The 15085-nt window shown below is 43.6% G+C and overlaps 1 protein-coding gene and 1 long non-coding RNA gene across 12 annotated transcripts in view; one reads left to right on the top strand and one right to left on the bottom strand.

Annotated features, from left to right (window-relative positions):
* Positions 1-7586: 7586 nt before the first annotated feature.
* Positions 7587-13910, bottom strand: LOC102959472. The gene is made up of 3 exons (XR_006208629.1): positions 13522-13910; positions 9754-9881; positions 7587-8406 (listed from the first exon to the last, which is right to left on the bottom strand). It is a non-coding gene; the product is annotated as an uncharacterized LOC102959472 (long non-coding RNA).
* Positions 13911-14080: 170 nt separating this feature from the next.
* The window catches only part of EMSY (EMSY transcriptional repressor, BRCA2 interacting), an 85913-nt gene continuing 84908 nt past the window's right edge, over positions 14081-15085 (top strand). For 4 of the 11 annotated variants that reach the window (XM_015536111.2, XM_007078934.3, XM_007078937.3 and 1 more), the window contains exon 1: positions 14092-14374. The gene's annotated coding sequence lies outside the window, so the exon portion shown is untranslated. Of the gene's footprint in view, positions 14375-15085 lie in introns of all 11 variants that reach the window. The other 7 variants (XM_042957385.1, XM_007078935.3, XM_042957387.1 and 4 more) reach the window with 6 other exon arrangements.

Raw genomic sequence — 15085 nt, 5'->3', positions numbered from 1 at the left:
TCCCCACTTTTCACAGAGACCCAGGTACCAAGAAATATTTCTCTCCTTAAAGAAAAACAAGAGTGTAAGTATGATGACAAAATAGTGTGGCGGAGACAAGTAAGTTACAAAGCACATATAGTGGGGCCCCTGATTGGCTCAGTTGGTGGCACGTGCAACTTTTGGTCTCGGAGTTGTGAGTTTAAGCCCCACATTGGACCTAGAGCTTACTTTATAAATAAATAAATAAATAAATAAATAAATAAATAAATAATCGATCCACTCTTTAAACAACAGCAAAAAGCACATATGGCATCTAACAAGGATGAAGAACTCTCAGCTCATAAGAGAGGGAGAGCTCAGTATGGCCAGATCTTCTGAGTTTTCAACAGAAATGGGAGATCCAGAATTTCACGTGAAAGCTCCTAACTTTACAATGTTGGCTCATTTCCCTCCACTTCCCAACTGTGCTTGCATACTTTTCCACCACCAACCCACCTGCAGCCTCCCGGACCCTGTCTCCCCTGTCTTCACACCTCTGCTTGGCTCTGTCTGCAAAACATGTCCTCCCTTTCTCTGCCTGGCAATCTCCTTTATTATTATTATTATTATTATTATTATTATTATTATTTTAATGTTTATTTATTTTTGAGAGCAAAGAGAGAGGGCGAGCATGAACGGGAGAGGGGCAGAGAGAGAGAAGGAGACACAGAATCCAAAGCAGGCTCCAGGCTCTGAGCTGTCAGCACAGAGCCCGACGTGGGGCTTCAACTCTCGAACCATGAGACCACGACCTAAGGGGAAGTTGGATGAACTGACTGAGCCACCCAGGTGCCCCCTGCCTGGGAATCTCTTAAACAATTTCTCAAACTCAGATCAATGTAGATTTCCTTGCCTTTGTAAGATTAGGTGCTCTTCCTCTCTACGCTCTCACAGTACCCTGAACATACTTCAACAGACCTCTTACCACACTGTCCTGGAACTGCTGGTTTCCTTGTCTTTTGTTCACCAGGCTGAGAACTCCCTGAGGGCAGGGACTTTCATGGTCTCTGACCTAAGACCCTCAGGGAGGAGGGTGGGAAATATGCCAAGAAAGGGAAAATAGTTTAATCAAAGGGAAAATAAAAATTCAAGCAAGATAGAGAGCCAGGGGCTCGAACATTTAAAGTAATAGGTCCAAGAGGTGATAGCAGATGATAAAGAGAAGACAAGCCCAAGACCCAGGAAGAAGGATGATTACAATAGGTTGGAAAGTGGAATGGTTTAAGATAGAAGCTATAGATGAGGTAAGGGTGTCTGGAGACTGTTTTTATAGAGGGTACTGAGCGTACCTCTATACAGAGGTGGGTCTCACTCCCGTAATGTCTTAGTATTGGGCTCCACCGTTAGCTTGATAGTCTGGGGAGTTTCTCTTCTCCATCTCAAGGATTCATCAGACTCAGCCAGCATCTATTGAGCATCTTATTCTGTGTCAGGCACTGTTAGATACCATAACTAGAAAACAGAATCAGATATGATCCCTGTGCTCAAGCTTGTAGTCTGGTGGAAGAAATGGATATATAAATAGATAATGACGAGAAAAGGCGTTAAAGGATACCACCGAGAGAAGCACAGGGGCTACAGTAGCACAGAGGAAGGACTCCTAATCCATTAAGGTCCGGAAATGGTGATTTACCTGAGGTCATACAGCTAGTTTGGAGCAGACCCAGGATTAGAACCTAGGCCTGTCAGACTTAAAAGCCCACTCGTTCTCCATTGTAGGAAATTGGGAGGAGACAGAAATGACTTCATGGCGATGGAGGAAATTTATGTGTGTCAGTTTGGTTAAGTTGCCAATTGCATGGTTGTAGGTTACAGTTGGTTTAAAAAGAAAGTTGCTTGAGATTTGGAAAGCAGAAGTGAATCAGCAGCCATTGATCACTGAAGTCATGGACAGACGTGGAGGGGCCAGCGGGTTCCAGCTTGTCTTCACTCTCCTCCACTCCACACCCAGCTCCTCCTAACTGCTAACTCTGCTGGCCAGTCGAAGCTTTAAGCCCACCACCAGCCATCCGGCTGTGGACTCACAGCCTTCTCCTGTAGGCTTCTCCCGTCGATTCCTCCTTCACAGCTCCGAATCAGCTGGTACGCTTGGCTTTTGGGATCGACTGGTTGGTGACTCCATTGAACGTCCCCCCTTTTCAGAGCTGCACTGCTCCAATCCCTCCCACGATTGTATAAATTCTAATTTCTATAATAAATCTCCTATCCCACAACCCCTAGCACCTCTGCTTCTTTAGTTGAATGCTGACTGATAGAGCGCGCTTTTCCCAAAGGTGAAAATAATTGAGTGGAGCGAAGAGACTGAGTTTAGAAATCTAGCTTCACTAGTATCTCCGTAACTCCAGTGCCCCCTTGCACTTAGTAGTTCAGTAAATATTCACTGAATTGAATTTTTAGGTTGCTTCCAGTTCTTTATTAGTACGTATATCACTGCAAAGATCAGTTTCTGGGGAAGAAGATTTTTTTTTAATTTTGTTTTTTTCTTCTTTTTAACTCTTTCCCTAAGATCGGTGTAAGATATGGAGTCATTTATGGCTCAGGTTCTTAAGTTCCTTCCCAGGACAATATCTGTTGTGTTGGCTACATGTGTTCTTCATCTCCTGGGGTACAATAGATTTTCCTCTGGCTTCGATTTCCCTCCCTCTCCTTCACCTTCTGTCCCTTGCAAAAACAGAGAAAAACCTCACTCTTGTGCATTTTCTCCAAAGAAAGTATTTCACACCCTAATCAAATCAGTGAAAAAAGATATATTGGGTTACCCTTATGGGAATACTCTTCTGGCTTGGCTGCGTTGGGAGTGGGGGAAACAAAGACATCTGGAAATGGAGGCTCTGCTCACTTGGACTGGACAGACAGCAATCAACTTTGAACCACTTAATTGCAGGGGAATTTCCTCCTTGCTACTTAGACCATTCAGCACTTGTTGGGAGAAGACATGTTACATGCTCACTTTGCCTCCTGGAAAGCTGGGTTAAATGTTGTTTCAATTAGACAACCACGTATGGAATGTCCGTCCTAAACTAGTCCCTATGCTAGTTTCTGGAGATACTGCTCTTGAGGTGTTTTCAGCCAGAGTGGGAAAGAAACACAATGAGTTATAGCACAAGTCAGCCCATAATAAGTGCTAGAAAAGAGGCATTAAGCAAAGCACTATGGGACAGAGGAGGTAGCAATTATACCTGAGGATAGAATTGGTGGTGGGGTGAGAGGAAGAAGTGTAAAAGAATGTATAGGCAGAGGGAGGCAACGTCTTTTAAGCACAGAGCTGGGTTTCACAGAGGAAGGTGGATGAATGGAAAGAGCTAACACTCAGTCACCGTCTATCCAGTGCTGGTCACTGAGCTAGGCCCTGTACTTATGTTATCACATTAACCTTTCCCCAAACCCATCTAGAGGAAACAGGTAACTTGCTCAAGAACTTGAAAGAGGTAGACTTGGGATTCAAACCCAGATCTTTTTAACATCCAGGAACATTCCATGCTCCCATCTGTGTGTGGAAAATTATTTTTAAAAGACATTTAAGATGGACTATAACGAATGACAGTTTTAATAAGCTTCAAAAAGCTGGGGTGTGGAAGAAGAGATGGCATAAAAGCATTCCGGACAGAGGAAGAATGGGAGGAGAACAGCCCCAGGGCAGGACATGAAGGTGCAAGGTTTGTCTGGGGAAGATTAGGCAATCTGGAGTGACTGTGGGAAGACACTGCCACATGGCCACACCGCTGTCTTCTCAGGTTCAACATGTCATTCAGTAATTTAGTCAACAGTGCTGGGAATTCAGAAATCAACCTCTGTCCTTGCTCTCAAGAAGTCTCCAATCAGTCTGGTGAGATTAAGTGCTTTCACCACAGACTGCCTTCTACACTTCAGTTCAGGATGTGTGTGTGTGTGTGTGTGTGTGTGTACGGGCACATACTCACACAAGCATCATTTGGACCATTTCCTTCCCACAATCGTTTCTCAACAAATACATTGCCCAGGCTCTCAGTAAGCATGCGTTCGTTTATTACCTCTGCCCTTAGCAAGGCTTGGATTTGAACTGCTGGCTTTGACGTGATAAATTTAAAGCTCATAGCATCACAGCAAGTACCCTTTCAACCCAAGAGAGACCTGGTCTTCTCTAGTTCTCTTAGAAAATAATGATTAATCCTAGGGTTACAAGGAAAAAATCTTCATTGGAACTGACAAGAAAGCATACACCTTCTACCATTTCTCTGCAGACTTCACAAGTGCTCAACACTTCTTGGAAGAGAATGTGGCTCCCAAGCCTTTCGTTCAGCTGGCTGGAGCAGAGTTTTAAAAAATGCATCTCATCTCTGGTGAATCACAGCAAAACGTCATAAACAGCTGGAAACTCTCTGAGGTGAAGACAAGTTGAATATTATGTTTGGATTTATAGCCCCCTCCCCCATGATAGTTGATTTCCATTTCCGACAGGGTTATTATTTCCATCTTTATGAAATATCTTGGATCTCACCTTGGATAATTACTGATTATCATCAGCTCCTCACCTGAGGTGCCTTAGCATTTGGGTGAACCTGAAAAGACTTTTTTTCCCCAAAAATGAACTAGGGAAAACTCAGTGTGTGAGATTGTGTCTTTATTTCTATTTTCATTTGCAATTCCCTTTGGTTTTCTAATGATCAAGTCATCAATCAGTGTCAAATCATACAGAGCACAGACAGTATTTTTGCCACTTGGGTTCCAACGTGGATTAAATGGCAACAACTTGTTTCATTAGGTCTGGTGCTCTCTCATGAGGTACTGTGGCAACCACAGACCCCAAAACTTTGAGGGTATATGTAAGATCTCAGCAGACATCTAAGGTTTTTAGCCAAAGGTATACATTATAATCTTCTGAAATTTGATAGAGCTAAGTTAGTCCAACAAGCACTTCTAGTTGAGCACCACTAAGAGTCTAACATCCCTCATTTCACTCCTTGAGGCCATTCTATGTGCCCCTTTATACTTCCAAGCTTTGCTTATTGCCTCTGCTGTGATACCCTTGATACTCCTGCCCCACTTCTCTGCCTGGTAATGCCTGTTCACTCCAGAGGCCAGTCCAAATGCTAACTCTGCTATGAACCCTTCTGTGATGACAACATTTTTCTCCTTGATCCATAGCATCTTCTTAAACACCTTTATGAATATCGTGTGTTATCATGTTCCCCTATGGTATATAGAGCTATCTGCATGTGTCTAACCTCCCCACTCAACTGTAAGCTCCAGGAGGATGATGGTGGAACCTTATGCATCTTCTTATCCCAAAGCCCGGCATGGGGCCCAACACTCATTCAAAGAATAAATGAGGAGGCTGACACCCAAAAGAAGCAGACCGTACACTGGTCCATTTAATTTAGCCAGATCTGGGCGTCCTCGGTATTTATTGACTAAGTTGCTTACAAAAAAAAGATACGCAAGCATGTGCAACGCAAGGAACTAAAGGGCCATAATGTTAGTTTTTAATATCCTTTTAAAAATATCACTTTCCCAGCAAGTGACAATAGCTGCTTTAATTTGAATTAGTAATGAAAGGCTGCATATCAACTTGAACTTGAGGATGTGTTTTCAGGAAAGCGGGCAAAAGTCCAAATCTTTTTATTTTTCAATTTTTAGACACAGAGATAGAGACAGAGGGAGAGAACAGGGGAGGGGGGGGAAGGGAGGGGGAGAGAGAGAGAGAGAGAGAGAATTTTAAGAATGTTCCATGCTCAGCGCAGAGCCCAATGCAGGGCTTGATCCCACAACCCTGGGATTGTGACCTGAGCCAAAACAGTCAGACGCTCAACCAACTGAGCCACCCAGGTACCCCCAAAATCCAAATCTTAATTGATTGGTTCAATCAGTATAGGAAATGTTAGCCTGAAAATCGTGAGACCTGCCCTTGGTTCCTGTGTGACTTTGTGTAAGTTACTTTGACTCTCTGGGTCTCAGATATCTCTGCTGTAAAATGGGAGATTAAACTGAATACCTCCGAGATTTCTTCTAACTCTAATGTTTTATGACCTTTACCAGAATCATTAGTCAACTGATGTAAAAGTTTATTTAGTTCTACTCCATAGTACTTATGAGAAGGGACTATTCTTAAGATACTAAGTTTTACAAAGTGAGTTAATAAATCATAACAATAATATAAATACCAAAAAGGAAACTTGAAAAATAAAGGAAAAAAAATCATCCATAGTTCTACCACTCTAGGGGTAGAACTTACTCTAGTAAGTTACTGTTTTGGCATGTTTTCTTCCAATTTTTTTTCATATTTATATATGTCCTTTTACATAAAGGTATGTATATACACATATGTATGTGATTTTTCCACTTATCATAAACATATTCCTTAATGTTAACTACTCGGAATTTTCATTTTTTTAAAAAGTTTTATTTATTAAGTGATCTCTACACCCAACATGGGGCTCAAACTCACAACCCTGAGATTTAGAGTCACATGCTTTACCAACTGATCCAGTCAGGTGCCCCTGTAATTTTCATTTTAAATTACATTTAGTCTGTGTAGATATGTGGGGTATGTAAATACTTTTCTATTGTAAGATGATTAGGTTGTCAATTTTTTGATAGCATTGAAATTAAAATTTCTGTAAATATAACTTTTCTCATATTTTAGATTATTCCCACAAATGGGAATCCTGTATCAAAGAGTATGAACATTTTTATGACTCACACAGTGCCCTGGCTTATTTTAGTAAGCATCTGATTTTGCTGTGTAACATTCTTTCACTGACCTCTGACAACAGTACCCTAATTTTCCTAAGGGAAGCCAAGCTCACCCCCACCCTCACTCCATGTACTTTGGAATAATTGACTTTACCACTCAGCTTCCTCCTTTCCAGAGAGTGACATGTGGATAAGGCAAATCAGGGCATTACATTCTCCTGGCCACAGTTTAGGGATGGGCACATGCCCCAGATGGAGACAACAGCAACAGGGTGAGACTTTTAATGAGATCGTCGGAAGAGATAGCATGTGCCTCTTTTCTGCTGGGGCTATAAGCAGGAAGGATGATATAAGCCTGGAACTGCTGGGAGCCAACACACAGAACATGAGAACGAAGGCAACACAGTAGAAAACAGCTGAGGGATGGAGAGATATTCTAGATTCAGTAATGCCTGTAGCCAGAACTACTCTAGGACTTAAAGTGAACCCCAAATTTTCATTATTCCTTAAACCATTTCATTCATCCATCCATCCATCCATCCATCCATCCATCCATGCCCACACACCCACACATTCCTAACTGGTACAAATAGGATTTTTAAAAATCCTTTTTACTGGCACTTTTTAAGTAATAAATTTTATTTTTTAGAGCACTTTTAGGTTCAAACTGTATAAAAAGTTCCCACATACCTCCAGTCCTACCCAGCCCCATGCCTCTCATATATGATCTATCAACATCCCACACCAGAGTAGTACATTTGTTACAAGTGATGAACCTACACTGATGTGTCATTATCACCTAATGTCTAAAGGTTACGTAAGTGTTCACCCCTGGTGGTGTACATTCTATGGGTTTTGACAAATGTATAATGATGTGTATCCACCATTACAGCACCTTTGTACTTTTTATTGAGGTATAAACTACATAAAGGATACAATCTTACACGTATAGCTTGATAAGCTTTTACTTAGGCCTATCTATTCATGTAACCCCTACCCAGATCAAGATCTAGAACATTCATAGTTCCACGGTTCCTACCTGCTCCAAGTAGTTGCTCCTCTAAAGTTATTTACTATCCAGACTTCTAGCACTATAGATTACTTTTGCTGCTTTTGAACTTTCTATAAATGGAATCTCACAGTTTGACTGCAGCCTCTTAGCCTCTTGGCAGCCTGATTCTGCTATCACAATGGGAAGAGACTGGGGGTTTGGGGAGGAAGGAATGAATATGTTTTGCCATGTGAGAGAGAGATGAATTGTGACTAGGAGTGACTACGGCAGATGATGTTTTTCAAAAATGACCACAGCAGTATTTCTGGTTCCATGTGTTCTTTCAGAACTCTACCACTCTTCTGTTAGGTTCCCCTTGAACCTGGGTGGGCTTGACTGTTCCAATCAAGAGTATTGCAGAAATAATGGCATGGCTTCCATAGTTTGATGACAAAAACTTCCAGTTTTCTTTTGTCTCTTTTCTCTCTAGTCACTTGCCTTGGAATCTGGCCACATGTTGTAAGGAAGCATAGGCCACATGGAGATGCCACACACTGATGTTTCTGCTGATAATCCCAGCAAAGATTCCAGGCAACATCAATTGCTGGTCATATGAATGAATGAGACCTCAGATGATTCCAGATTTTAGCCATCAAGCTGTCCCAGTGGACTCCAGAGGAGTAGAGATGAACTGTGTTCTTAAGCCCTACCAATTTGAAGATCTGTGAGCAAAAATAAATTGTATAAGCTATAGCAATGCTTTGTTATGCAACCACAAAAAACCAGAACTCTGTAATATCTGTGTGTTCCTGGGAAGAGTCTTGTGATATTTGACATTGCACAAATTATTTTTCTCTCTAGGCCCTGGTTTCCTCAGCTATGAAATGGACAATTACTATACCATGGGAATGTTGTGAAGTTTAAACGAGATAATGCACACAGGTGTTTTTTATAATGAAATTTCAATAAATGCTACCTAATATTATTTCAACTTACTTCCGTCAAGTTGTCCTAGATTTGCTGCTTTGTATAAATTCCTAAAACCTGATTTTGTACACACACACACACACACACACACACGGATAGGCACACTGCAACTTTACAGCTTCCACACTGCTCTCTCCCATCACTTATGTTGTAAGGATGCTCAAGCAGCCTTATAGGGAGGTCCACAGAGTAAGAAACAGACCTCTTCCCTCACTAACTTGCCAACCATGTGAACAAGCTACAGTAAAACCTTGGATTGTAAGTTGTTCTGCAAGTGTTCTGCAAGATGAGCAAACATTTCTAATAAATTTTAAGTTGATAAACAAGTGATGTCTTGCAATACGAGTAGTACATGACACTGAATGTCACATGCATCACATGATCACAACTGAGGCAATGATTCTTCTCTCTCTCTCTCTCTCTCTCTGCAGGATTGTGGGTTATCGTCTCCCATGCTTGGATGCTCAGTCTCAGGTCATGCTGTTTGGCAGAAATCAGTGATTTTTCAGAACGTTGGAAGGTGCCCACAACTGGTACTGGTGTATTTTTTGTCACTTCAAAGCACCTATGGACAGTCCTTTGCCTTTCTGTACACGAGTAAGCTTAAGAATGCTTCGCTTCATTCTAGGTCAGGCTGCCTGCAGATATAGACCCTTTCCTCTGCTGCCTTATTGCCAATTACATTATATGACAAGAGTTTATTAATATTTTACTGTAATCAACATCCAGGTGAGTGTATACAATGGCCCCCAGGCAGAAAAAGATTCCATTGAGCCAAGACATAGCAGTGATTCTGCCAGTGATACTGAAAGTCGTCCTACGCAATAATCCTCCTCTCTCGTCTCCCTGACACCAGCCACAAAGGTTTTCAAAGGTAAGTGCAGGTTTTTATTTTTCTTTATTATTTCGTTTTATATAACAGTATTGTAATCATTTTTATATGGATATTTTTCGGTTATAGAACGAATCATCCGAGTTTCCATTATTTCTTATGGGGGAAATTTGCTTAGATATACAAGCGCTTTGGATTAGAAGCACATTTCTGGAATGATTTATGCTCGCAAACCACGTTTTTACTGTACCTAGGAAGCTGATCCTTTAGCCCCAGTCTTCAGATGATAGCTGTCCTAGCTGACATCATGAATGCAACCTCTTATTAGAGATTCCAAGCCAGAATCAGCTAACTTGATTCCCACAGAAACTGCAACACCTGTATGAAATTAAAACAACAACAACCACAACCACCAAAACCTTATTTTGTTTTAAAGCCAAGGTTTGGGATAATTTCTTATGTACCAATAGTTAACTAATAGCTACATCAACATGGGGAGGATTATAGGGGAGAAATTGATCCAAGGTAGAGGGCTGTTTTAGGGTCTATGTGGAATGACAGAGACAGCTGAATGAACTTGGAAGTGCCAATGAGACAGAGTTTGAATGATCACAGGGCCCTGCGTAGAAAGAGAAGAAAATAGAGCTAGAGGAGGGAACAAACCTGGAACTGATAGACTGTAAACTGTAGATTTCACTGAAGTTGAAGAACAGGTTTGGTGAGGGTAAAGGAGTAAAAAAAACTCTGGAATAAAAGAAGGTCTTGTTTAGAGGTGGAATTACCTTAGTTACTGATTTCAGAGGTGGAATAGTTCTGGAGAACAAAGCACAGGATCAAAGAAATGGGTGGTTGAATGGCAGTGCTGGGGGAAGGTTTTTAAAATCTTTCTGGTGAGGACAAGGGCAGAAGGGACAACAGGGCAACACAAGCTGATGATAGCAGACTTAAAAAGCTTCTCCCTAAAAAAAAATCCCATCATCCCTAGAGAGATGGAATGACAGTTGAATGGAGTTTGCAGGGTTTGAAAGCCTCACTGCAAGGGTAGCCGGTCTGGAAGTTGGTAGTTACGAGGTGAGGAGAATACCATCCTTTCCTTCTGGTTCAAGATATTGAAGATGGGGATAGAAGGAAGAACTCCATTTGCAAGGGCTTCAAGAGAAACAGTTAACTTTAGGACAATATCAGATTTTTGGCAAGATAAACAAGTGATGGCAGTGCTCTAGGAAAATATTAGGTATGCAAGGAAATTTCTTTGCATTGGCATGGGTTTGCTTGTAAAAAAGCTGGAACTTTACTACTCTATTGGCAACTGGGAACCACTGCAAAGTCTTATACCGGCGACTGACATGGTGAGCTTTGAATTTTTGTAAGCTCACCCTGACAGCAGTGGCAGTATGATAGACATACTAGGCAAGGTGTGGAGAGGTGCTTTTGGAAGAACAGGGCTGGGAAAAAGTCCACTCCACACAGGTGATGAGGCCTCACCATCATCCCACTAAAACAATGGGGCCAGCTATTTAGGAAGTAGAGACTACAGCGTTTAATGGACAATGAGGGACAGGAGTTGTCAGTTGACGAGGCAGTGTCCAGATCTTTCACCTCCTTTCTGAGCTGTTCAAAGCACTTCTGATCTTCTGATAGATTATTTTGATGATAATGGTGAAATCCACCTTCTCCAATATAGCACTACAAAATTTGAATGGTGGATGGATGGTAGGCCCCTTGAAGAAGTTTGTTTCGAGAAACCTGCTTGGTCAATAGTGGAATAAAGTTTGAGACAGATATTGTACTCCAATACATCTCCCCAGACTAGAGGTAGTTATGTCTAGTAGGACAATAAGTCTTGGTTTTTCTTTTGTGGACTTGGAGGATGGCTCTCATTTTATTTATCACACATTTCGTGGACTCAAAGTGCAAAGTGCCTTAACTTGAAATCATGGCTCTGCTACTAACTAGTGTGTTGTCTTGGGGAAACTACTTAATGGTCTCTGTGCCTCAGTTTCTTCATCCGTAAAATGGTAATAGTATTCTCAAAAGGGTTTTGTGGAGACTAAACAAGTTAATGTATAAAACAGTATCTGGAACAGAGAAAGCCCTGGATAAGTATTAGCTATTATTTTTATGTGCTAGGTATTAGAGTGCAAAGATCTCTCCTTGAAGAGCCCATTGTCTAGTCAGAAAGATTTTCAAACAAATGACCATAAATCAAATGTTCTGAATTTTGTAATACAATGTGTAGAAGCAGAGGCAGGAATGCCTGTCTTAGAAGGAAAAGTCAGAGGCAGGATAAGCTTCTTGAGGGTGAAGTATGACTCTGACCCTTAAGGAAGAGAATTTAATATTGAGAATATTCGGGAATATGGAGCAATCAGAGACAATACAGGGAAGGCAGATTCTGGTCACAAAATACAAATATAGTTAGAAAGAAAGGGAGGATGTGTGGGGGATTGAGAGTTTGTTAGAAATACAGAATCCTAGGGGCGCCTGGGTGGCTCAGTCGGTTAAGCGTCCAACTTCGGCTCAGGTCATGATCTCACGGTCCGTGGGTTCGAGCCCCGTGTCGGGCTCTGTGCTGACAGCTCAGAGCCTGGAGCCTGTTTCAGATTCTGTGTCTCCTTCTCTCTGTGACCCTCCCCCGTTCATGCTCTGTCTCTGTCTCAAAAATAAATAAACATTAAAAAAAAAATTTTAAGAAATATAGAATCCTAGAACCTATCCAGAAACACTCAAGGAAAATTTGCATTTTAACAAGATCCTCAGGGGTTCCTACTGAACATGAAAGTTTGAGAACCACTAGTCTAGAGCATACACTGGAGCCAAGCTGCTTATGTTTAAGTCCTGGCTTCACCATTTATTTATCATGTGTGACTCCAGGCAAGCTATTTAACCTCCTTTCTCTGCCTCAGTTTTCTCATTTGTAATTAGACATAATAGTTTCTACCTCGTAAAATTTTAAAGCCTAAATGAATTAGTATGTGAGACGCTTACAGCAATACTTAACATTAAGTAAGCATAGGAGTAAGCTAGAATTCTTGACTTATATGCTACTTATTGTGGTCAGTGCCAGTTTTATAAGCAGCTTGGCTTTCCATTTCCACTCCATTACCTGTCACCTTGACATTTATTGTATAGAAGACACTTGGAAGTCAGAGGACCTGGGGTTAAAAAGCCCAGCTCCCTTCAATTCCTAGCTCTGTGAAATTGGGTGAGTTCTCCAATTTCTGTGTTTTCCTCATTCATAGTGTGTGTGTGGGGGGGGGGGTAAGGAAGATCTAAACTATATCTACCTCAGATACTATAAGGCTCAAATCAAAGAAAGTATGTTAAACAACAAAATATTTTAAAGTTTCTTTTACCATCTTTCCAAAAGTTAAGTCATTGACCTGAAAACAGGTGGCACCTAAATTTACGGGGAAATAGATGGAAGAGAACGCATTACAAGATAAGGGAGGGAGAAGAGGGCCTGGAGGTTATCTGTCCCACTTCATGACTTTCTGGAGGGGCAGGCTTGGGTTTCAACAATAACAATTTTCTGGGACCTTACAGAGTGTTTTTAGCTAATGAGTAAACAGTAGTAAGAAACTTAAATGCTGTTATTTATTTTCTCTTCCTAATCTACTGCTCCATTCAAGGATATGACCAGTCTCACACGTTTGCACAAAGGCTGGCAATCCACAAATAACTCTTCCCCACGTTGTGTATCACAATATCCCCATAGGGTGGTATCAACCCCATTTTACAAGAAAACTTTGTCAATACCAGAAAGCATATTAAAAACCCCCTTTGACTTGGGCATTTTTACCAGCTCCGAGATTTCCAAAAGTACACAATTTAGGAGGAAGGGCAATCACAACACTTGATTGACTCTTCAACAATACCAAGCACTGGTTTCGGTTTTATGGCCGCGAGTAATTACACACTGGGCCCCCTTTCTCATACGTGTAATAGGGGCAACAATACCTTCGTCCCACAATTGTTCTGTGATTAAATAAGAACAAAGGCTGAAGGATGAACCTACCACGTCGTAGGGCCTCTAACAAATACCTTCTCCTTCTTGCCTTTGACAGCTAAAGCACGAGATATCACTATCATTCCCACTTCACACGTGGAGAGAGACCCGAAGTGAAGAACGCTCGGGTTCCACTCCTCCACTGGCAACTCGGCAACCGCCAGCCTGGGCTCTGGCAATCGCAACGTCCGCTATGTCGGTTCTCGTAGCGTGGATTCTCTCTCCTTGACTCGCGTCTGGTGGGGGCTGTGGAGGCCGCTGACAATTGCTCCCATGACTCTGAGGAATCCGATCCTAATCCTCAACAGCGCTTCAGGGACAAAGCTGCTTTCCTACCGTCCCTAACCTCGCCTAGAGTAAAGGTCGCGGCAAAGCCCCAGCTCCAGCTACCGACGCCATCTTGGCCTCTACGTGTGACGCCACACGTAGCAGAGAGCGCAGCCGATTGGTTGGGAGACGGCAGCTGGAGGAGAGGCGCGCGAAGCCGGAGAAGGAGGGTATGGAGGTGAAGCCAGGGAAACTACAATCCCGGCCTTCCTTGCGCCTGCGACAGCATACCGACAGCGAAAGAGGAGGGAGTTGGGTCGGGACCACAACTCCCAGCACCTCCCGCGATGTCTCTTCTTTCCTTTCAAAACGCGGAGGAAAAGAGGGACTGGGAGAATGGAAGCCTTCTGGAGCCTGTTCTCCGAAAGGCGGGAAAGGCGAACTACACCTCCCGACTGGCAGCGCGCGGCTGCGCCTGCGCCCTGATGCCTGTCGCCATCTTGCCCCTTCTGAGGCACCGCAAACAAACCCAATTCCTGGTGTTCCCTAGTCTTGGCGGAGGAGCCTTTTAGATGAGCCCCGAAAGGCCGGGCAGGTGGGTGACTCTCGGACAGGGTGCCGGGAAGAGCTGGCAGGTTAGCCGGGCTGGAGGAGCGCCGGGCCAAGCATTTGGTCCCCGGCTTGGGGCGCCCAGCCCCATCCTCCGTTGTCTCCTAACGGGATCGTGGGGCTCCCTGAGGTGGGCTGAGGGGGACTTTGGCAGGCCTGGTGCTGGGATCCTGGGGGTCCAGCTCTGGGCACCTCCCGGTGAGTCTCGGTCGTCTGCCTGGCTGTCCGCACGCCTAGTTTCTCTCCGTTGTCCTCTCCGCTGAGGAGGGAGCGAGGCGCTGATGCCGACCGTGGCCCCTGACACCGGCTACTGGTCCTGAAGGGCTTGGGTAGTGGGCTTGACATTGGGGTTGGCGCTGAGCGGCACCGGTGAGGAGGGTGGGCGGGCTGCTCTTGTTGTGGTGCTGTGAGAGAGTGCGTGTTTGGGGAGGGGGCGGGGCGGGCTTGCCTCCTTGACACTTGAGTGGGGGAAGGATTACACGAGATCCCGGCTGCCGGAGCAGGCTCCCGCTACTGCTGCTTAGATTTCCAGTGCGCTGCGTCCCCGCGGTGGGGTGCGCTGGCGGGGACGCGTCGGGATGCCGTGACGTGGTGCTTGTTCGGGCGGTCGCCGGCCGCCTCCAAGATCCTGTCGGGAGGCGGGGACTGGCTTGTGGAGGGAGCGGATTCCTTTGGCTCTGCCCCTTCTTCCTCCTCT

This window comes from Panthera tigris, chromosome D1, assembly GCF_018350195.1.
Source record: "Panthera tigris isolate Pti1 chromosome D1, P.tigris_Pti1_mat1.1, whole genome shotgun sequence".
Taxonomy (NCBI): Eukaryota; Metazoa; Chordata; class Mammalia; order Carnivora; family Felidae; genus Panthera; species Panthera tigris.
This window is presented reverse-complemented; position numbering and strand designations above follow the sequence as displayed.